The sequence below is a fragment of the Pelodiscus sinensis genome, chromosome 2 (genome assembly GCF_049634645.1).
Source record: "Pelodiscus sinensis isolate JC-2024 chromosome 2, ASM4963464v1, whole genome shotgun sequence".
Lineage (NCBI taxonomy): Eukaryota > Metazoa > Chordata > Testudines > Trionychidae > Pelodiscus > Pelodiscus sinensis.
In genome coordinates, this window is record NC_134712.1 from 144,040,072 (window position 1) to 144,064,858 (window position 24,787).

The 24,787-nt window shown below is 44.5% G+C and overlaps 1 long non-coding RNA gene across 1 annotated transcript; it reads right to left on the reverse strand.

Annotated features, from left to right (window-relative positions):
- Window positions 1-82: 82 nt before the first annotated feature.
- On the reverse strand, window positions 83-24,787 carry LOC142826788 (uncharacterized). Its single transcript, XR_012901032.1, has 4 exons — window positions 24,635-24,787; window positions 20,469-20,530; window positions 9,641-9,722; window positions 83-598 (listed from the first exon to the last, which is right to left on the reverse strand). It is a non-coding gene; the product is annotated as an uncharacterized LOC142826788 (long non-coding RNA).

The window sequence follows — 24,787 nt, forward strand, 5'->3', positions numbered from 1 at the left end:
GATGATGGAGACAGTGGAACAGAATCATGACAGGCAAGACACTAGCTAGAAAGTGGCGCACTCCAATAAACTGTGCTAATATTCCTTTTGTGACCAGCAAGAGGTGCCACATCAGTGAGTTGACGCTGTTACAGAATGAATTAAGAGCCACGGGGGAGAAGAGAAATTCCAGGTATTTCGCTGGCATTTAATATTTCCAATAGACCCGCTTATGTGTTGGTGGGACCGACACAGGGGTCTGCCGTATGATTTTGTCCAGGCCCAAGATAATTTTATTTATTGGAGGGGAAGCTACTCTGGATGAAGCAGAAGACTGTAAAATATCCAGTAGTTAGGCTCACCTCCCTAAGACGTAGAGGAGTGTGGTGAAGATTCCCGCTGTCCTGAGGCTTGGTCCAAGTCTGGTGCAAACTTCCATTATAAGTTTGTCTCAGCTCTTTATCCTTCCTGAACCATGGTTTCAACTATTGGAATAAACCACACTTCTGAGGAATGTGGTTTCCACCAAGGCAACAGACACCCTAGGCATGTCCATCCGTCACTGGGCTAGATTCTTTACAGCTGAGACACTTTTTGAAGCCTGCTGAACTGGGCATACCTGGTCAAGGGAGGGGATACAGAAAGGAGTAGGAACAAAAAACAAAGTTTAAATTAAGGATATTTTTGAATACACTTCCTTCCTTTTATCCTGTTAGAGGACACTAAGAAGCAGTTAAGAAAACAAAAATGATTAGCAAGTTTTTTGAAAGTTAATGATCTGTGATCAGACAGCTAAAGCTCCATCTCTAGCCAGGGGCTGTTGAGAAAGAACTGAGAAGGTTTGTCCATCAGCATTGGTTAGCTTGATGGCAGATCATGGGGCAAGTGAGAGAACATATCTGCCAGTTGAACAAATACTGCTACCAAAATTCTCTGATCAGCAGCGTAGGAATGAAAACACACCTCCAATAGAGCACCCATAGGGACATTACTCAAAGGAGAACTTAAATATTACCTTATCGCATGTGTGAGGCTACAGTTTAGTCATGGAGGTCACCGCACTTATGGATTCTGTAAATTTACCAGGCCTCTGTGACAAAGGGGGTGGAGGGTACTGGACGGGGGGGCAGGACATGCTGGAAGCGCAGGGCTGGGTTTGGGGCCACAGATGGGAGCTAAGTGCAGGAGTTGGGATGAAGCGGGCACTGTGCAGAGGTTGTGGGTAAAGGGGACACAATGCAGGGAATAGTGGTAAAGAGAACACAGGACGGGGGTGCAGGGATTGGGAGGTCCATGGGGGCCAGGGGAAATGGATGGTTCTAGGCCCACAAGGATATGGGGCACCAAAACACAAGTTAACCCAGGGCACCATTTTCTCTAAGTCTGGCCCTGCTCTGTGACTTCATACTGTGCACCCCTGCCTTGCAGCTAGGACTGGAACTGGAGCCACACACTGCATAGCTTGCAGTGGGGCTGCACACCCCTGCCCCATGACTTGTGGTGGATGTGTAACTAGGGCCATGCCCACCTGCTCCACAGCCCCTATGGGACCTCTGTGGCTGCATGCTCCTGTGGTGACTGTGGCCATTGAAACAGAGGGGACAGGGGAGGGGATTGGCCTGTCAGTCCTTCTGCATGGGACTCCAGCTGCCATTTTCCACACATACACACACACACACCTAGCCCTACCTAACCAGTTATTCTTAGTAAAGTCACTGACAGATAATGGGCTCCTGTGAAGTTTTGTTTACTGCCTGTGACCTGTCTGACATTTACAAAATATAATGATGACAGAATCGTAGCCTTAGTAATGCAATACAGGTATTATAAGTGGATGCAGCAACTTGCAAGCATTTTTTTAAAGACTGTACATTATTATAAGTTCCATACCCATCTCCCCCTTACTCACGCATAGAGGAGACAAAAACCAGGACTATGTAGCACTTTAAAGACTAACAAGATGGTTTATTAGGTGATGAGCTTTCTTGGGCCAGACCCACTTTCTCAGATCAAATAGTGGAACAAAATTGGCACGACCATATATACCAAAGGATACAATCAAAAAAATGAACACATATGAAAAGGACAAATCAACACAGAAACACCTTCTGAACCCCGACTAGGATTGTTCTATCTGCACCCAAAATCCATAAACCTGGACACCTCGGACGTCTCATCATCTCAGGTATCAGCACACTCACTACTGGTTTATCTTCTCAAACCCTACGCAACCAACACTCCCAACTATCTCCAAGATACTACTGACTTCCTAAGGAAACTACAAAACATCGATAACCTCCCCGATAACATCATCCTTGCTACCATGAATGTAGAAGCTCTATACACCAACATCCCACATGAAGACGGATTACAAGAAATTAGAAACACTATCCTAGAGGACACCACTGCCAATCTGACAGCAGACCTATGTAACTTTGTTCTCACACACAATTATTTCCAGTTTGAGGACAACTTATACCTCCAGATCAGCGGCACAGCCATGGGTACACGCATGGCCCCACAGTACGCTAACATCTTTATGGCTGACTTAGAACAATGTTTCCTCAGATCCCGTCCCCTCATACCCCTTCTCCACTTACGCTACATCGATGACATCTTTATGATCTGGACCCATGGCCAAGAAACACTGGTGACATTCCACAGAGATTTTAACAACCTACACCCCACCATCAATCTCAGCCTGGACCATTCTACACGAGAGATCCATTTCCTGGATACCACAGTACAAGTCACCAATGGTAAATTAGACACCACACTCTACAGAAAACCCACCGACTCATACAGTTACCTACATGCCTCCAGCTCCCATCCAGAACACACCACACGATCCATCGTCTATAGCCAAGCCCTTCGATACAACCGCATCTGCTCTAATCCCACTGACAGAGACCAGAAACTTCAGGATCTCTACCAAGCATTTATAAACCTCAACTATCCACCCGGAGAAATAAAAAAACAAATTGAAAGAACCAGACAAATACCCAGAAACCATCTACTTCAAGACAGACCCAAGAAAACCAACAATAGAACACCACTTGTCATCACCTACTGCCCCCAACTTAAACCTGTCCAACACATTATCAATAAATTACAGCCTATCCTGGAACAGGATACTAAACTCCGAGAGGCTCTGGGAGACATACCCGTAGTCTCTTAGGCTATGTCTAGACTGCAAGCCTCTTTCGAAAGAGAGCGTCTAGACTGCACGTTGAACTTTCGAAAAAGCGGCTTGCTTTTACAAAAGAAAGCATCCAGTGAGTCTGGATGCTCTCTTTCGAAGAAGCCCTATTTACATTGAAGAACGCCTTCTTTCGAAAGAGGAACTTTCGAAAGAAGGCGTTCTTCCTCGTGAAATGAGGTTTACCGCCATCGAAAGAAAAGCCGCGTTCTTTCGATTTAATTTCGAAAGAACGCGGCTGCAGTCTAGACGCAGGTGAGGTTTTTTCGAAAAAAGGCTACTTTTTTCGAAAAAACCCCTGAGTCTGGACACAGCCTTATAGACAACCACCTAACCTCAAGATGATTCTTACCAACAACCACAGGACGTACCACACTAATACCAACCCTAGAACTTTCCCTTGCAACAAACCCCATTGCCAGCTTTGTCCACATATTCACTCTGCTGATACCATTATTGTTCCTAACCAATTGAGTTATAAGATCAAGAACACATATTCCTGCTCATCCAGAAATATAATTTATGCTATCATGTGCCGACACTGTCCGTCTGCTATGTACATTGGACAAACGTCTCAGACACTTCGCCAAAGAATCAATGCCCACAAAACAGATATTAGGATCACAAAGAAAAAACAGTTTCTTGCCATTTCAACCAGAAAGGGCATTATCTCAAGGACTTAACTACCCGCATCCTGCTTCAAAGACATTTTAACACCAGACTTGAAAGAGAATCCTCTGAACTGTCATTCATGCTTAAATTTGACACTTTACACCTAGGTCTTAACAAGGATGCTAATTATCTTACCAATTACAAAGATAGCTTCCCCAATTATCACCTCTAATATCATTAGCTCACAGACATTTACCTTCCCCCTCCCCATCCCCCTTCTGTTCTGAAATCTGATTTGTCCTTTTCATATGAGTTCATTTTTTTGATTGTATCCTTTGGTATATATGGTCATGTCAATTTTCTTCCACTATTTGATCTGAGGAAGTGGGTCTGGCCCACGAAAGCTCATCACCTAATAAACCATCTTGTTAGTCTTTAAAGTGCTACATAGTCCTGTGTTTTGTTTCAGCTAGACCAGACTAACACGGCTACATTTCTATTATTATAGAGGAGACAGACTGTGAGCCAACCCATCACAGCTGGAAACCAGAGATCCTCTTGAGACAATCACCTACTGGTCTGAGCATACCACTGAGCTTTCCTATCTGCCCTCTGGGGTACACCACCACCTTGTCCTGCTGAGACAGAGCATCTGAGCAAAGGCTCATAGTTGAGGTAACAGCCCACAGCAGAGCAACACAGACACTGAAAACACCAGAAAACCCTACAATCAGCTGTCGAAAGTTTAAAAGTTTCCAAGTTTTCTCATCTACATCTTAGGCATGAAAATAGAACCCTTAGCACATAACCTGAGTGTTTGAGGAACCTAGAACCTGATCCAACTCTTATTGAAGCCCATGGAAGGGCATCCATTAACTTCAGGGGGAAAGGAACAGGGCTCCAGAAGCATGCACATAGCATTACATTCCCATCTGTTTACCGAGGAATAAAGTGTATTGTTTAAGACAGGGATTTTCAATATATTTCAATGTGTGAACCACATCTTAATAGACAGCGTGTTGCCATGAACCACCATCTCTCCGATCATGATGACTTTGACAATCTACCCTCTCATTTGCCATCCTTTTCCATTCTTGTCACAAACACAGAAGTTGTTAATGAGAAGCAGTAATACTAGGGAAATAGTGTATTTATCAACTTCTTTTAAATGCAAGTTAACAGCTGGAACTAAGCAGGCGAAGCTAGCACCGAGTGATAAACGAGCTGTCCATGAATCACAAAACACAATTTGAGAATCACTGATTAAAGGAAATCCATTGGTGTGAAAGGAGAGGTCAGGTGAAAGAGACAAACTTTTCCTTTTATATGACTATCCGGAAATATTTCCTTACAAGTTCTACTAGTCTGTAGAATAGTCTTCCAAGAAAAGTTAAAAGAATGTCCATATGCTGAGTCATTTAGACTACACTAAAGATGTGTCTAGACTATGGAGTTTTTTCGAAAAAAGTGGCCTTTTTTCTAAAAAACTTCACCTGCATCTAGACTTCTGCCACATTCTTTTGAAATTAAATCAAAAGAATGTGGCAGGTTTTTTTATATTGGTAAACCTACATTTATGAGGAAGAATGCCTTTTTTTGAAAGAGCTCTTCCGACAAAAGGCATTCTTGACTGCAAACAGGGCTTTTTTGAAAGAGTGTGTCCAGATTGCCTGGGTGCTGTCTTTCAAAAAAGCAGACTGCTTTTTCAAAAATCTCGTGGTTGTCTAGATGATCTCTTTTGAAAGAGGCTTTTTCGAAAGAGGCTTGTAGTCTAGATGTACCCAAAGTGTGCAATATATTGTAGAGAAAAAACATCTTGTAGTCAAACAAAGAATAAACAAGATGAGTGGATAGTCCTTTTTTACCTCTAATCTCTATGAAAGGGGAATTAGATATGTGCAAAAATACAAATAAACCCAAAAGTTTCAGTGGTGCTTCCCCTAAATTTTTCTAGCTAGGTTGGAATCAGTAACACACTCTTTATAACTTTCAGAGTGTTGTTTCTGAATAGCACAGTAGATATATAGTGGATAAAGATACTGCTGAAATTCCTTATCACGCTTTTGGTTCAAGTGTATGATTTGTATTAATGTCACCATGAAATATGGTCTTTTAGCCCTGGTGAAGTTAAATGTATAGCTGCAGCAAATAGTATTAACACTGACTGTTCAGTAATCATCGTTTCATTGCTTATTCCGGGGTGGGGAACCTTTTTTGGGTCGGGGGCTAGGGAAACAGAAAAATCAGTCAGGAGCCACACACAAGTGACAAGCAAAAAAGAATGGCCTCTGAGTGAGGAGGAGAAAGACACCACCCACATTCCCCTCGCAGACCAGAGCCTAGGGGGGCCCAGTCTTAGTAGATTTTGTGTGCTCCAGCCCTGCAGGGAAGGGGTAGGTGCTGGAAGGCCAGCGTAGGCTTTCTAATGTTGGGGGGGGGGGAGCCCTGACCCTCTGGGGCCAGATCCAGGCAAGCTGGGGGCTGCACTTGGCCCCTGGGCCTTAGATTCCCCACCCCCACACAAATTAACAACTAATATCACTACTCAAGTGTCGGAAATAATTTTTTTTTTAAATTCAAGTTTAAATTCTAAATTTCCTGCCCAGAATTCCTATCTGGAAGCTTTGAAGCCTGTTGGCTGGACACAACAGATGTTGTAGATGAGTTTTCCTTCTCACATATAAATTTACATTAAAGATTTAAATAAAATTAACGTAATTTTTATATTAATCCTGTGCTGTCCCTAGAGGGGGTGCAGTACCTGGGATAAACCCTCCCCTCTGGTCCTGCTCTGCCCAACCTTATCACTTCCCAACCATGCTCCACCCGCTTCCTGCCCCAATTCACAGAAGTCCCCCTCCCCCAAGTGATGTGACCTGGGGGTTTAGTGGGGGTCAGCAGCAGTGGCAATGGGAAATGAAGCGAGCCAGCCTCAGCCAGCCCTGCTCCGCCAGCTCCCGGCTGCATCACTTCACATAACTGCTGGGAATGCGGAGGGCAATCCCAGCCCTTCTCTCAATCCCCTCCCCTGAGTGACGCAGCTGAGGTCGCTCTGCTTCCCACCATAGCCAGTGAGTGTGGAAGAGGGCCTGACCTCTGTTGCTTCCCTGCCCTGCTCCTGTCCCCACAGTTCTGGGCCTGCCCCCCTCCCCTCCAGTTCCTGCCCCAGAGCCCTGAGTGAAGCCATTCTCATTGTGAAGAGCCCGCCCCCCACCTTGGAGCAGCCTTCTCCATGGGGGACTGTGTAGAGAATTGCTAGGGAGGGCTCTGTCTTTAAAACGGAGTCTTACATTCAAAGCCAAGTAATAGTGACTGATAAGGTTATAGCAGAGATTGCTTATAAAATTCTGCTATAGTTATTTTTCAGGTTTTCCCCCCTACTAAATTATACATGTTATATATCATGAAAGACAGGTCATAATTACATCCCTATTGAAATCTGCATCACAAAGAAGAATTCCATGCTAAAGTCTGTCCCACACAGTCCCTAACCAAGGAAAATCGAATGCAGTACCTCAGTCACGCTGAATGAAATATGAATAAGCACTGCTAGTGTGATAACCTCATGCTAAAGCATTTTCCCCTCTAGCTGCACTCAGCGGTTCAGGTTGCCCTCATTTACCCGGGTACAACTCTGCTGACTTCTAGGGACATTATAGTAGGCTAACAGATGGGAAAAATTGGCCCAGCATTACTATGGTCAATTTATGCTAGTTACAATCTTTCATTGTGCTAATGTAGGTGGCAACTGAAACTACTTAAAAAAAAAAAAAGATGCTATCTGAATGACAGAGTGTACCGTTAGACAATATAAATCTCTTATTTAAAAATGGAGAGTAGCTAGCTTACTATTTACCATGTAATGGCTGACAACAATGTAAGCCTGCCCCAGAGTCACTAAGAGTATGTGTACACTGCAGTTCAAAAGGTGCTGCTGGCCCATGCCAGCTGTCTCAGGCTCAGGCGCTCGGGCTCAGAGGCTGTTTAATTGCCGTGTGGACATTCAGGACTGAGCTCTGGGGCCCTTGTTGCTTTCCATGTCCTAGAGCCCCTAGGTTCCAGCCTGAACCTGAACATCTACACCACAATTAAACAGCTCCTAAGGCTATGTCTAGACTGCAGAGCTTTGCCACGTCCAAGGAATGCATCCACTGAGAGGGATAAGGGATGTTCCGAAAGAGGAGTTTATTCTGAAATTTGGCCCCGTGTAGATGGGCCAATTTTAGGAAAAGTCTCTTTCGAAAGAAAAACAGAAAAAGATATGCAAATTGCAGTTCACAATTTGTGTATCTTTTTCCAACTTTTCTCTGCAGTGTAGACATAGCCTCAGTTTCCTGAGCTCAGGTGAATGGGCCAGCTGTGAGTGTCTGTCTGCCTGCAGTAAAACTACAGATGTCTGACATACCGTGTTCCTTTTTGATGGTAACACACTAGCTCTTGAAAAGATGCAGACTGCTAGTTCATAAATCTTGGATCCAATTTATTGCTGGAGAAACTCTTTAGTTCAGTAGTTACACTAAGGATGAATTTGGGTCTTTGTTCAAAGCGATTGGCAACTTGTCTAAAAATCTAGCTATGCATATGAGTTACAAGATGTAATTTAAAGGAAAAAAAGCACAGAACTGCCTTCAAGAGCAGACAAACATTGAAGGGGACAAGTAGAGCTGAGCTTCCTGTTGGGCCTAAGAAAGAGTTTCTTGGAGGAGTAGTGTTATTATTGGAGTGACTTCTCTATTTAATTTAGAGTGACTAAAAAAAATGATTAATTCACATTAACAGAGAGTCACTATTAATGACTCATTAGCATATGATCAGAAAGAGGGTTTGCAACCTAAGGGGGCCTGTGAACAGATCAGAACAGATTAACAGGAGGAGACAGGCAAAGTTGAGTTCACCCAGGAGAAGCTGTTTGTAGGGAAGTAAGCCAAATGAGAAAGGTTTAATAGATAGTTATTAGAAAATTAGGATTACTAGTGGGTATTCCTGTCCAAGTAATGATCATATTAAGAATGCTCATATTATTGTGTTCTTGAGGTCATATTTAGCCTGAAACTGTATTGCAAATTATGGGACAAGTAATTGTCACATGGTGTTTGGCACAGCCGTAGCTCTTGATAGCCAAGTGGCTCCAGACTGGTCCTTCATACATTAAAAATGCACAAATTAGAAGTGGTTCCTGACTTGCACCTTGCCTTGCACATTGTTTCTCTCTTTCATCTCTGCCACTGCTCTCGCCCCATGGTGTGAAATTGTCAGCACTAGAATAGACAACTGTAGAATGAAATTTATGTAAGAGATGGAGGCTGTCCATCTGAGTGCTGAGAAGTTCTGCATACCTCTCTTTCAATAGCTGCTTCAGTTCCAGGCTAATGGCAGCATCCAGGAGCTGCACTTAATTCAGATTTCATGCACCTGACTTAAACTGCCAGGGTCTGACTTTCTATTCCAGCTGAGCTATGATGAGCCCAGAAAATGGGCTTACCATTTGAGGCAGCTTTGGGACACCTTACTGTATTCAGGGACTGACCTGATGTTAATTCATTCCCCAGTGTAATCTGAGGTGGATAAAGGCTTTTCTAACAAGGGACTGTTCCAGGAACAGTTAATTCATAAGGAAACACCACCATACTCTCTTTTGCCTGGAATGATCCATACCTGGGGGAACACAAATATGTTCTCCCTGTCACCTATGACTTTTTCCCTATGCAGGAAAACAGTTTCCCATGGGCCAGTTCATTTGGGTTTATGGCCCCTTTGTAGCAGTGGAGCAGCAAAATGGAGAATTGGACCTTAGGCGCCTAACAGAACTAAAACTATTTTCATAATACATTTAAAACCAGTTTTTCTTACTTGAAACTTGCTTCGTGAGTCCAGCTGTTAACAACACCACCACTCCAAAGGCAGGTTTTGTAGCAGGTCTAGAGGATTAAACCTGAATTTAGGTGCCCAAGAAAGGATTCCAGAGTTGAGGTCCCTGACTGACAATGCCAGCAACTTTCTCTTCAGTCAACGGGCATCCAGCTCAAACCCCTCTGCTGTCTTTTAAAAGTATCATTACATGTCCCTTTTCTAACAAATGTAACCCCCAAGGAGATAGCTTGGATTCCTGGGGCTTTGTCTGCTGGCAGCTCAGGGAGAGGCACTCTGAGTTTGCCTTGGCTCCCCCTCCCTACCAGGGCCAGAGTCTGCCTGGCAACCCACAGGGAGTGAGATGCCCCTCCCAGGGGGAAGGAGAGACCATTGTTGAGGGGAGTCTGGAGCCAGCCAGGAAAAGGGGAGGACTGAGTGTGTGGGAGCTAGTAAGCCCCCAGGCCTGCATGCAGGGTTCCCCCTGAGAGCTAGCCTCTAGGGACCTGAAGGCAGGATCCCTCAGCTGGGTTTATGTCTCCACTGTTGATTCCCAGTTGTGGAGTTTGCTGGGAGGCTTCCCCAGCCAGGCGGAGTTGGCTCTCCAGCTCCCTGGGTGAGAGAGTCACTGCATGGTCAGCTGGGCTCTAGCAGCAAGTTCAGGGCTGCTGCCTGCTGTGTGGGTCTGGAGGCTGGCCTGGGAGGCTGTAGTTTTGAATTTTGGTGCAGTTGTGTGGTCTGCATCTTGAGCCCTGCACCCCTTCGCGGTGAGGGGAAATTCTGGGACCGGAGCAGCCTGGTTCCTGCTTGAAGAGGACCCCTGTGAGAAGAGAGCAGCCCCTTTGCAGAGACTGAGTCATCTCTCAACCTGAGGCTCATTCATGGAGTGTGTGAGTGCACCAATTTTTAGTTAGTAAGTCAGGGAATTTGTTTGGGGATTTTATTACCTGCAGTATATTAAACTGTGGAGGGATTTGCTGCCTTCTCCCATTTGTGAGTCCTTTGGGCTGTACTGGACCTAGTCAGCCCCACTGCTAAACCTCTGCAGAGAAGGATTGTGTGGTCAACAGTCATCAAGGGCCCCAACAAAGTACGCATACCAACGGGACACTAACTTCACAGTTGCAGGGCACCGGTGACCCTAAAAATAATGTTTTACCCTGTTCTGTTATAATTGTCTCCTGTTTAATATAATTGTGTTTATTATAGTGTATGTGTTTGTGTTATTTTCTGGGAGTCTCCAACTATCTGGCGAATACGTGGGGATTATCCTGGGCTAGAATTTTCCTCCCAAGCTGCCCTGGCAACCCTGCTAGGAAGGAGTGAGGGGGGTGGAGGCACCGCCAAGTACATCAATCAGAAAGAATAAAATTGAGTAGGTGGCGGGATCCAGAAGAACCCAGACCTATCCATCCGAACCTGAAAGGAGATTGGCTCTAAAAGAAGGTAACCAGGTGGAGAGGGGGGCGCTACATTGGAGGCACCGCTGGGATCCCGTCTTTTAAACTCATACCTTATATACACTCCTGCTGTCTTCCTGGGATATTAAGTAAATTCCCAGTATGGATTATCAGAAGAGGCTTATAGCTTGGTGTGAGCTGGAGGGAGCTGACCCTGAACGCCACTTTCTGCTCACTAATGTACCCACTGAATGGGAAATTAGACAAATTGAAGATGAGATTGCTAATGTCAGAGAATGGGGAACCTGTGTGGTTCGGAGTCAGATGAAAGCACAAGGGGAAGCTACTTTATCTCTTCTTGTAGAGAGCAAGATTATACTGTCTACTGTAGTGACTCCCCATGTAATTCTGCCAGATGGAGAGAAGGACGGATGGAAGGTGACCATTCAAACACAATCACGTTTTCCCTCCCCATCTGCCCCACCATCTGAAACTAATGGTTTTCAGTCCAAATTGGGGAACTTCCTTATGCAGGAAGGGAAGACCATGACTGAATTAAGGACTCTTTTGGGAAGTAGTCCTGTGCCTCCTTCCAGTTCTACAGACCAAATAATTTTTGCTATGGGAAAAGCAATAGGGGAGTCCATAAAGACAGCATATGAATCAGGCCCTTACAGAAAACTGAAGTTCTTTTCAGGCATTAAACCTGTGCCTGTAGGGGAAGATGACTATGACACTTGGAGGCATCAACTAAATCAGGTGATGCAGGAATGGCAATGTAGCGAGGCTGAAAAGAGGAAACGTGTGGCAGAAAGCCTGCGAGGACCTGCAGGGAATGTAATCTGTGCATTAAAAGCCAGCAAGCCTGCTGCCACTGTTGATGACTATCTCTCGGCGATGGAGGATGCCTTTGGGAGCCTAGAGACTGGGGAAGACCTCTACTTTCAGTTTCGATCCTGTTACCAACATTCAGGTGAAAAACTATCTTCCTATCTTCACAGATTGGAACCATCCCTTCAACTGTGCATCCGCCGTAAAGGCACTGAAAGGAGCAAGGAACACCGAGTACGACTAGAACAGGTCATACGAGGTGCCATTTATGATGATTTTCTAATTATGAAATTGAAACTTGCAGACCGATTGGACAGTCCTCCAGAATTCCACCAACTGCTGCGAGAAGTCCGGGAGGAGGAGGAAAAGAGAACGGTTAGAGAGAGGAATAAGATCTCAGTGAGCCAGACCGTTGGTCCTCAGAAACTGAAGGATGACCTTTGTCTGCCTACCACTGAGGACCTCCATCAACAGCTCAAAACCCTGACAGCACAGCTCACTGAATTTATGACGAGTAAGATGCCTCAGGGGTCACCTAGCGATATTCTTCCACCAACTTTGACAGAAAGGAAGTACCCTCCTTTTCACCCAGGGAGAAGGGACCCCAACAGAGAACCTGTAAAGAAAACCTTGGTGACCCTCCCAAGGAACAAGAGATTCTGCTACCGATGTGGCGAGGATGGGCACATTTCCACCCAGTGTGACAACCCAAGGAATGAAGAGAAGGTAACGCAACGAAAAAAGAAGCTACAGGGAAACTCCCAAGGATCCCAGTAATGGAGCATACTGGGAGCCATTACAGTCAGAGCTCCACTAAGTTGTGTTATGAACAGCCTTCCTGGAGCCCATTCCCAGAAGGATTGATAGGCCCAGCAGCGGTAGTTAATGTGATGGTAGAAGGGATTCCCTGTAGGGCCCTGCTGGACAGTGGATCTCAGGTCACCATCATTACTAGAGAATTCCATCGGCAATTCCTCCCTCAAGTGAAGATCCATCCTCTAGAAGGATTGGCAATATGGGGCCTTAGCAATGCTAGTTACCCATACGATGGATATGTACTAGTGACTTTACGTTTTCCTGCAGAACTGGCTGGATGTCTCCAGGATTGTGATACTCTGGCTTTGATTTGTCCTGAGACACAAAATTCTGATGGCATTCCCATATTGATTGGAACCAACAGCAACATGTTCCAATCTTTGGCCACACTTTGTGGTCGTTTGGGCCAGAAGACCCCAGATGTGGTTCGCCCTCCATGGAGAGAACTGACCCTGGGCTCATCCACAATGCCTTCTGACCATGATAGCTCTGACGATGAATCTTTAGGGAAAGTAGTAAGAGTATCCAAAGCTGTTTTGTCCATACCCCCACATGGTGAGATTGACTTGAGGGGAAAACTTGAGAAGCACAGTAGCAGCCTTCCTCATACAGTAATGATGGAGTCCTCTGATGGAGATAACCTCCCTAGTGGTCTGATGGTTCTAAGAGGTTTATTGTCCTTACCACAGCTGGAAGAAGCTGGCATTATGGTCCGAATACGAAATGAAACCAACCATCCCATAGCCATCAGGAGAGGAATGGTATTGGCACGATTGTATAGAGTAGAGAGTGTTATGAGCCCTGCAGCTGCAGCCAGAAAGCCCTGTAAGGCATTGGATCCTGATCTTTTTAATTTTGGTGATTCTCCTGTATCTCCCAGTTGGAAAGACCGGTTAAAAAAGCAGTTAAGCGAGAGACCTAATGTGTTCTCCACTGAAGAATGGGATGTGGGGTGTGCCCTTAACGTGGAACACACCATTCGTTTGGCAGATGACAGGCCTTTCAGGGAGAGGTCCCGAAGACTGGCACCTGCAGACATTGAGGATGTGAGAAAGCATATCCAAGAACTATTGGAAGCAGGAATAATTTCTGAATCCCGTAGCCCCTATGCATCCCCCATTGTGGTGGTGCGGAAGAAAAATGGGACTGTGCGCATGTGTGTGGACTATCGCACACTGAATAAAAGGACCATCCCAGATCAATACACTGTACCTAGGGTAGATGATGCCTTAGCTTGCCTAGCAGGAAGCAGATGGTTCTCTGTCTTAGATTTACGAAGCGGCTACTACCAGATCCCGATGAGCTCTGAAGACAAAGAGAAAACAGCTTTCATTTGTCCCTTGGGATTCTACCAGTTTGAGAGGATGCCCCAAGGTATCTCAGGAGCTCCTGCTACATTCCAGCGTTTGATGGAGAAGACAGTGGGGGATATGAATTTGTTAGAAGTGCTGGTGTATTTGGATGACTTAATTGTTTTTGGGAAAACTCTGGAAGAGCATGAAGCTCGACTAATGAAAGTATTAGACCGCCTGGACGCTAGTGGGTTGAAACTGTCACTTGATAAATGTCAATTTTGTCAGACCCGAGTAAAATATGTAGGCCATATTGTGTCAGCAGAAGGTGTGGCGACTGATCCCGAGAAGATTGAGGCATTAACCACCTGGCCTGTACCCAAAGACCTGAAAGCTTTACAATCTTTCCTAGGCTTCTGTGGATATTACCGCCGATTTGTAAAAAATTACTCCTCCATTGTGAGACCGCTCACCAATTTGACAAGGGGATACCCCCCAACGTGGAAGAGATCACCCCAACATAAGCTTGCAAGTCCTAATGAGAGGTATTTCAAGGTGAATGAACCATTTGGAGACCGTTGGACAGAGGAATGCAACAGCGCTTTCCATGCCCTTATTGAGAAACTCACCACTGCACCAGTGTTAACCTTTGCAGACCCTACCAAGCCCTATGAACTACACGTAGATGCCAGTCTTGATGGATTAGGAGCAGTTCTCTATCAGAATTATGAGAATAAATGGAAACCTGTGGCGTTTGTCAGTCGAGGGTTGACTGCCTCTGAAAGACACTATCCCGTGCACAAACTTGAGTTTTTAGCTCTCAAATGGGCTGTTGTGGACAAACTTCATGATTATCTATACGGAGCGACCTTTGTAGTAAAAACAGATAATAACCCACTTACTTATGTGCAGACCACGGCTAAACTAGATGCTACTGGTCAGCGATGGATGGCTGCCTTGGCTGCTTATGACTTTAAGCTGCAGTACCGTTCGGGTCAAACCAATGCAGACGCAGATGCATTGTCCCGTCGCCCTCATAACCCACTCGAGGAAGAGTCTGAGTGGATGGAGATACCATCTCCTGCTATTCGTGCCACCTGCAAGGCTGTAATAGGAAAAGTGCAGTCCCCTTATGTAAATGAGGAAAGATATGCTGACACACTGGGGTTGTCTGAGAAGGCTATACCTACCATTTATGCAAACCTCGTTGGGCTAAAGACTTTTGAATTGCCCCAGTTAACTCCGACTGAATTGAGAAGAGCTCAGTGGAAAGATTCAAATATTGGACCTGTGCTGGAAGCTGTAGAAAAGGGTGAAAAACCCATCTCTAAGGCTAACTTTTCCCCCGGCACAATTCTTCTCTTAAAAGAGTGGGATCGTTTAGTGATTAACAAAGGTTTGTTATTCCGGACCACCCAGACTGTAAGGGGCCATGTGCGGAAACAACTGGTCTTACCCCAAGAATACCAGGAGATGGTGTTGAAGTCTCTGCACGATGATCATGGTCACTTGGGGGTAGATAAGACTTTGGAACTGGTCAGAGATCGGTTTTATTGGCCCAAAATGACAGCATCTGTGGAAGACCACTGCAAATGGTGCTCTCGGTGTGTTAAGCGGAAGACTCTGCCAAAAAAGGCAGCGACTATGGTGAACATCGCTACAGATGCACCCATGCAATTGGTGTGCATTGACTTTTTGTCATTGGAGCCTGATAGAAAGAACCACTCCAGTATACTTGTAGTTACTGACCATTTTACAAGGTATTCCCAAGCATATCCCACAAAAGACCAAAAAGCCAGTACAGTGGCCAAAATTTTATGGGACAAATTCTTTGTACATTATGGTTTCCCGGCCCGAATCCATTCTGACCAGGGAAGAGATTTTGAAAGCAGACTAATTCGTGAACTTACAAAAACCCTGGGAATAAGGAAGTCCAGAACCACTCCTTACCATCCCCAGGGAGATCCACAACCGGAGAGATTTAACCGGACTTTGCTAAACATGTTGGGAACACTACATCCATCCCAAAAGACCAGATGGAGTGAGCATGTCAGTTACCTTGTGCATGCTTATAACTGCACTAAAAATGAGTCCACTGGGTTTTCGCCTTATTATTTAATGTTTGGCAGAGAAGCCAGGCTACCAATTGACTTATGTTTTGGGATATCCTCTGATGAAGCTAGCGAAACAACTTATCTCCAGTACATTCAGAGTCTCAGGCGTGACTTGCGGGAAGCTTACAGACTGGCCTCCCAAGCAGCCACAAAAAGCAACCTTGCTAACAAGCAGAGATATGATAGTCGGGTCCGTGAACAGGATCTGCAGGTAGGAGACAGAGTCTTAATCCGAAATCTAGGTCTCACTGGAAAACATAAATTAGCTGACCGGTGGAATGCAGACACCTACATAGTGGTTGATAAGCTACCAGACTTGCCTGTATATCGCCTTAGGATGGAAAATGGAAAAAATGTTTGTAAGACTATTCACCGAAACCACCTCTTGCCAGTGGGGCAGTTAATAGGTGAAGAGAAAAATAGTGAATGTGGTTCCTCCCGGCGACCCATTACTCGTTCAAGACTAAGGAAGAAAGTTCCTGCAGAAAGAACCCTTACTGCACAACTTGAATCTGCTGAGGAGGCAGACAGTGAGTCTTTAACCTCCTCTGGAGAAAATGATCCTCATTCACAGAGTAGCAGTGAAGAGGAATTCTTCCCCTATTATCCAATACCTCCTATGCTTCATGAGCAGCTATGTGAGGTAGAAACTGTTAGAGAGGGAGAATCTGAGCCTCCTCTAGCTCAAATACTTAACCCTGAAGCTGCACCCTTTGTACCCCCTCAGTCAACAATACAGCATGAAGAGGAAAGTGGTTTACCAGCTAGGATGGTTCCACCTGTAGAGGATGTGGGAGAAGCCATGCAACCTGCAGAGAGGGAAATCATTGATTGTCCTGCAGTCATTACTGCTGAGAACCCTGAGAATGAAGAAGCTCCTGTACTTCGACGTTCAGAACGAGAGCGAAAACCTGTACAGAAACTCACCTATGATGTCCCAGGGTCCTCCACCTCTGTCCCTCTGCATTTAGTAAATAGATGGGTGCGGGTGGCCTATTATTGTTTGTGTCTGATAGTTAACAATGGAGACTCCAAGGTTAAGTCATTTATTTAAATATAGTAAGAATGTTATTAATGTAAATTGAATAACAATTTAATGTTTAAATTAATATTGTATGTGGACACAGCAATACTTACTTATTGGCTAATGATATTTATTGTCAACTAAACAATGTATACTATTACCTGATGGAAAGGACCTTGCATGTTTGTGGTTAAATGACCCTTGCCGAGGACGGCAAGAACTTTCGCACAGGGAGAGTGTAACCCCCAAGGAGATTGCTTGGATTCCTGGGGCTTTGTCTGCTGGCAGCTCAGGGAGAGGCACTCTGAGTTTGCCTTGGCTCCCCCTCCCTACCAGGGCCAGAGTCTGCCTGGCAACCCACAGGGAGTGAGATGCCCCTCCCAGGGGGAAGGAGAGACCATTGTTGAGGGGAGTCTGGAGCCAGCCAGGAAAAGGGGAGGACTGAGTGTGTGGGAGCTAGTAAGCCCCCAGGCCTGCATGCAGGGTTCCCCCTGAGAGCTAGCCTCTAGGGACCTGAAGGCAGGATCCCTCAGCTGGGTTTATGTCTCCACTGTTGATTCCCAGTTGTGGAGTTTGCTGGGAGGCTTCCCCAGCCAGGCGGAGTTGGCTCTCCAGCTCCCTGGGTGAGAGAGTCACTGCATGGTCAGCTGGGCTCTAGCAGCAAGTTCAGGGCTGCTGCCTGCTGTGTGGGTCTGGAGGCTGGCCTGGGAGGCTGTAGTTTTGAATTTTGGTGCAGTTGTGTGGTCTGCATCTTGAGCCCTGCACCCCTTCACAGTGAGGGGAAATTCTGGGACCGAAGCAGCCTGGTTCCTGCTTGAAGAGGACCCCTGTGAGAAGAGAGCAGCCCCTTTGCAGAGACTGAGTCATCTCTCAACCTGAGGCTCATTCATGGAGTGTGTGAGTGCACCAATTTTTAGTTAGTAAGTCAGGGAATTTGTTTGGGGATTTTATTACCTGCAGTATATTAAACTGTGGAGGGATTTGCTGCCTTCTCCCATTTGTGAGTCCTTTGGGCTGTACTGGACCTAGTCAGCCCCACTGCTAAACCTCTGCAGAGAAGGATTGTGTGGTCAACAGTCATCAAGGGCCCCAACAAAGTACGCGTACCAACGGGACACTAACTTCACAGTTGCAGGGCACCGGTGACCCCAAAAATAATGTTTTACCCTGTTCTGTTATAATTGTCTCCTGTTTAATATAATTGTGTTTATTATAGTGTATGTGTTTGTGTTATTTTCTGGGAGTCTCCAACTATCTGGCGAATACGTGGGGATTATCCTGGGCTAGAATTTTCCTCCCAAGCTGCTCTGGCAACCCTGCTAGGAAGGAGTGAGGGGGGTGGAGGCACCGCCAAGTACATCAATCAGAAAGAATAAAATTGAGTAGGTGGCGGGATCCAGAAGAACCCAGACCTATCCATCCGAACCTGAAAGGAGATTGGCTCTAAAAGAAGGTAACCAGGTGGAGAGGGGGGCGCTACACAAAGATTACAATATTTGTTTCACTGATATATCCTCAATTTTTTGTGCACGAAGAATTTGCTGTTTAGGCAGCACAAACCATGCAGGCTGCACTTTTATAAAAAGTGTCTTAAGTGAAACAGCTTGTCTGGCTGGCTGGACCTAAATTGCTGCAGGTCTTACTGCTCCCTCAGTCTAATGTTTTCACATCTTTACACAAAATGCAGCCTGTGGTTATTGTTAGACCCTCATTGAATGGCATGGTAGGCCAAAAGACATTTCCATCTTGCCTTCTATGGGCCAAAAGTACACTCCTTCACCAGCTTGTGCCTTTGGAATGTCCCAGTGAAACTGCATCTCTTATTCCTGGTAATCTGGAAAGACTTTTTGAGCCATAAAAAAACTGGGTATATGCAAGGTCATCTAAAGTTACAGAGGTGATAGAGGCTCCAGAAATACTTGGTGGGAAGATAAATCCTTTGTGCCTGTTCTTGAGAAATCTAAAGTTCTTGAAATTCTGCTGTCACATGCTTTGCCTGGCCACTCTAGCTATGTCTCCAAGTATTAGCTTGATGATTACTGAGATGGCTGGAATCACCACAAAGTAATACCCTCTTTCTATAGCTATCCTTCTGGATGTGTTGGGTTAGAGGGGGTTAGAGAATGGACAGGTGGGTTCCATCAATAGCTTTTGCCTAGGTCAGAAATCCCAATTGTTTGAATCCCTCCATCACTGGCACATTGACCACCTTGATTTCACAACCCTGTGATACATTATGTTTTCAAAGCAACGTTCTACCACAACAGCATCTACCATGGGTTTTTAAATCCCAAAATGATGCCTATATGATCTCTATCTAGTGTACCTAGTTGCCGCAAGATTTCCTAAAGAAATCAGAGCACTCAACCTGGTGGATGTCCTGTTAGGACCAGCTCCCCACAGAAGAACAGAAATGACTCCTTCATTCTGAAATTATGAAGGTGCAACTGCTCATCCCAATTCTTAAACAACTCAATCCACCAGTCCTCCATAGTTAGGACTCAAACGTAGAGTTCTGCTAGGGAACATTATTCAGCTACTACTAAGGTCGTATTACTCCAAGGATAGAGTGAGGACTGTTGCAGCAAATATTCCATAAGATGCAGGTCTCAGTTTCTCTCTCTCCACAGATATGGTTAGAATACTCATCACTGGCTCACAAAGGCTTCTTCATAAGCTTTGTGACAACTTTCCAAATCTCCAGCAGAGAGATTTGCTCATCACCTCCATTTTCAGAAAGAGGAAAATGACACCAGTTCCTGGGGATTTATGGGAGGCTCTCATGGATGTGGGTGTCTGATCTATTCTCCCACAACTGCTCTAGGTGCTAAGAAGCCATTTTGAAATCTCCCAGAATACACTGTTTCATGAAGCTGTTCCAGGAACTCTTGAGAAGTGCTCAAAAGGCAGCACAACTGCAATGTGTAGTACAGTACAAGTGCAGATGCAGAGCAAAGCTGTAGTTGACATTGCCTGGCTAGTGAACTGCCCCTTTTCTACTTAAATTGGTGATAGTCCTTGTAACAGGTCTCATTTATGCCAGAGATTACTCTGGCCCCAGGCACCACAAAGATGGCACAAAACCATCATTACACTGATTTGCATGACAGCTCAGCCAGAGACTCTGGGGCATAAATCCTTCCCTAAAAATGTCACTTTTCTATAAGCAGAGACTTGCTTTCTATACTTCTTTTGTAACAGTGTAGAGGAGAAGCAGTAGCTGTTTCCCTCATGCCTAATGAGTGATCTCACATTTACTGTCCTAGTATTTTGAACAGTCCACTGAGCTAATAAACAGAATCAGTAATCTGCAACTGGGATAGAGCTATGAATAATTTAAAATAATGCTCTTACCTGGAGATCCATGCATGTAACTATGCCCTTTAGGAAGCCAATTAGAGAAGGTTTATGAGATCCTATGAGATAAGAATGAAAATAATAAGACATTAACAGAAGGGAAGTTTGTCCTCCTGCCTCCAGAAAAAAAATCTAAAACTGAAATATAAAGAGGACTTTATTTTATAGAGACTCTCTTTAAGCTCATCCCACTTTTTCAGGTCCCTAATCAGTTGGAAAGAAGGGAAATGCTTTTTACCCATATTTTTAGATTTATGGACGTGTATCAAGTTATGGGGAAGCATGCTGGAGTCACACAGAGCTATGTATGGTATAATAAGAATTTCATTGATGATCTACAAGATATGGAAAACAGTATATTTGTAAAACTTGTCACTGAAGCTAACCTATGAGAAGTTGTAAATGGTAGAAGGGAGTGTAGAGCACTTAGAAACTTCAGTAGGAAACACTAAAATTAAATGTTACTAATAAAACCAAAACTAGTGCACAGCAAGGATTATAACCCCAAACACATTCACGGACACGTGGAAGGAAGTCCTATCTTCCCAAAAACCTGGGGAGCAGCCTGGAGAGATGATCGTTTGATGTGTCTAACCACTAGAAATCATGAGACCAGCCTTTGATTCTTCCCTCTGACATTGGAATGTTGTTGTATGATTTAGATATGGACTAGTAACATAGGCATTTGTCCCACAAGCTCAGGAAGTTCAAGACAGCTGTCTTCTAATGCAGGAAGGAGTGGAGGAGCCAGTAAAGCACTCAATGAAAGTAAGGCTCATGGCCTCTGCATGTATGCTCTGGGCCTGTAACGAGTCAAATAAAAGCTGGAGACATAGGCTCTGCGGAGTCCTCCTCTGGGATCTGTGAAATGCCAGATGCAACCCCTTACATCTTAGATCAGGGATTTTCAAAGTTGGGTCACAGCCCCTCCAGGGTAAGTCACTGGCACGTCCACAATGCTTTGTTTATCTAAGTATCCATAGCCATGGAGCCTTGTAGCTCCCATTGGCCATGGTTTCCCGGTTCCAGCTCAGGGGAGCTGCATGAAGTGGTGTGGAAGGCTGTTCCAGAGCCTCACTCCTCTGATGGTTAGAAACCTTCTTACCTAATTTCAAGGCTAAACGTATTGATAGCCAGTTTATATCCATTTGTTCTTGTGTCAGCACTGGCCCTTCATTTAAATAACTCTTCTCCCTTGCTAGTATTCATCTTTATGTGGTTATAGAGAGCAATCACATCTTTCTTATGTGGTTATAGAGAGGAATCACATATCTCTCCTCAGCCTTCCTTTGGTTAGGATAAACAAGCCAAGCTTTTGAGCTGGGCCATGGCAGGGAGCAAAGTGGTGTGGTAGGCTGCCAACCTGGCCTGACTCTTTCTCAGGAAACCACTGAGCTGCGCAGAGCAGTGACCCAGAATAGCCAGGGTGGGAAGCAACTGGTCCTACTCCTGCTCCTTGTGCAGGCCCAGTTGCCAAGGGTCTAGCATTCCAGGAGCCGAGTGCAGTGGGAGAAGGGAGTCTCATTCCTCTCCTACCAGTGGGCCAAGAAGAAACCTGAAAGGGCCACTTGAAGCTATATGTCTCCCCCTCCCCACCCATGAATCTCCTATGCCTTAATCACTAGATTATCTTTCATCTTTATTCTGTTTAGGGTCTTATACTTCTCCTATTTCTATGGTCTCAGAGAATCTTTCTGACAGCCTCTCTATGTGGGAGCCAAATGTTTCTGAGTATTATTCTGAATTCTTCATAACCCTGACACAGCACTAATAATAAGGTGATCTACAAGATATCTTATTTCAGTAACACATGCCTTCAGAACGCAAATGAACTCAGTAGTTGGAAGATTGGATGACTGAATGTTTTCATCCTGAATTGGAGAGAAAAATCAAACAGAACATTTCAAAGTGTCAAACCATTCAGAATTTTGAAGAGTAAAACTATTTCATTTTGACATGGCTTACTAAACCTCCTGAGCTGCCACAGTGCCTCATAGGAATTGTAGTCCCAATACCTAATGCCTCCATTCTCTGCTGTGAGCTAGGCTTTCTAGATGGACTAGATTTCGTAGGATTCCCATGAAGCACCACAGTCCCATGTCTCACATGTTGCACCATGTTGGTTCTAGCAAAAAGGATGCTGTTCAGTTCTACAAATCAAAATGTGTCCATTCAGGTTGACCTGACCCAAAACAAAACTTCCCCAAAGAAAACTGAAAAAATTCTGCATAATTATTTTTCATAAAAAATATTTTGATGGAAAATTTCTGACCATTTTAATTTTCAGTCCTCATTCTGAACTGGCAAGTGGCAAAGTGACTCGCAAGACTCACAAGCTGTAATTTGTATTGTCATAGTAACAGTAGTGATCTTCAATGTATTTCTGTTAAAATTTCCTTTGATTTACGAATGCCTCTATCAAAAACTACACAATGGCATGATAATTTTATACCATAACAGAGGAATCCAACCACTGAAAAGTGTTCTTTATAAGAGGAATTCATTTTCAAACTTGGCTGATTTTGTACAAGTGTATACTCCCATTCACTACCTATTAATTTTTCTATTTCTATTGTTCTTTTATAAATCTTACACAGTGCAGCAGCCAACAGTGCTTTCAATATGCAGTAGGCTTAATTTTCTTTCATCATGAGTTTTTCATTTTATATTGAAATAAAATTGAAAAGCATTTTATGTTGACAATTTATCATGAGGAAAAAATGTACAAGGAGTCTTTATGGCCTTTGTTCAAAATTTCCTAAAATTGCATTCTGGGATGTATATAATGTAAAATCATTTGCTTGGTCTATTTTAGTTATCAGTGAATATATTACAAATGATGGCATCAATAGTGTAAAAGACAATCCAGTTTCACTACCAAAGAAGTTTTTCCCCTCCCAAAGAAGTGACAGAAATAGAGTTGTGAGATTTGAAATCACTGTAAGGGTAAAAGCAGCAAAATAATGTTCAGTGAATTAATTGTTTTTTGTTTCTTTGCATTTATTAGAACAAACAAAAAGTACCTTCCCTCAAGATCTAGGTGCCCTTAACATAATGGTACTTACCAACCTGGATGTCAAATTCTACTGTAACATCTATTTCTAGGTAGATTAGAAAAGCAGTTCTAGCTACAGCATTGCAGTAATGTAACTTTTGAGGATCACAGAGTTATAAGACCAGAGAGGACCACTACGATCATCTACTCTGCCTCCCTGTTTAACACAAGTCATAGAATTTCACACACTACAGTGGAAGGAATTATTCTTCCCACTGTGTAAGTGAGCACTATCAAGTCAAATAGCTTCTGAGTGAACTAGAGCATAACTTTTAGATATCCAATCTCTATGTAAAGACTCTGAGTGATGATGAATCTACCACTACCTTTGAGAATTAGTCCCAACAGTTAATTACCCCCAAGTAAATATTTGCATTTTATTCCAACCTGAATATATCTCATTTCAGTTTTTAGCCACTGCATCTTGCTATTCTTGTCTGCTAAATTAAAGAGGCTCAGGTCCTAGAGAAAAAGGTTGGAACAACAAAGCCAGAAGGAACTGGTGGATGGGAGGTTCAAGGGGAAGAACATGATGGTGTAACCCCCTTTTTCCTCCCCGGGTTACTGGGGAGCAGGTCACACTCACAGGTGTGCCTGGGCGCCTGGTGTTTTAACCCAAAAGAGATCCTGAGCACCCCAGTGGTGATGGTGTTTAGTTGGGGAAAGCCCTATCCATCCCCTTGCTGCAGTCCCTTGCTGGCAATGAATGTAAAATGGCGGTGCCTCCACCTGGCTGGCCTTGTACACACACTGGTGCCTTGAGAGCCTCCAGGAATATACTCATTCCAACATAAATCTGGATCTAATTCCAGAACAACTACAAATCATATACATCTAATAGAACACTTTAAAATAAACAATCTTTACTTAACTAAACAGGGATTAACAGAATTAGAAGTGAATAGCATTAACAAAACACATAACAATAATTGATGCTTATATAGCTAGACAACAGTGACCCCACCCCTGAGTGTGCACACCCTTAGACTCAGTCCCAGACACTTGCTTGCATTGGCGCGCTGATGTTGCAGCTGTAGTGAGGATTTGGTCCAGGCTAAACAGCAGCTCTGTCCCAGGCAGCACTTTTCCAACAAGGCCCAAAACTTACTGCCTCATGCTGTGCCTATCGGAAGCAGCCTGCTAACTCCCAGTTCCAACAGGCATGTAGTAGCTGCATCCAACAGCCCCTGCACTGGATCAATGTCCTTGGCAGCAGCCTGGCTCCCCCTCTGGTTCCAAACTGCAAGGCAGAGTCCCAGAC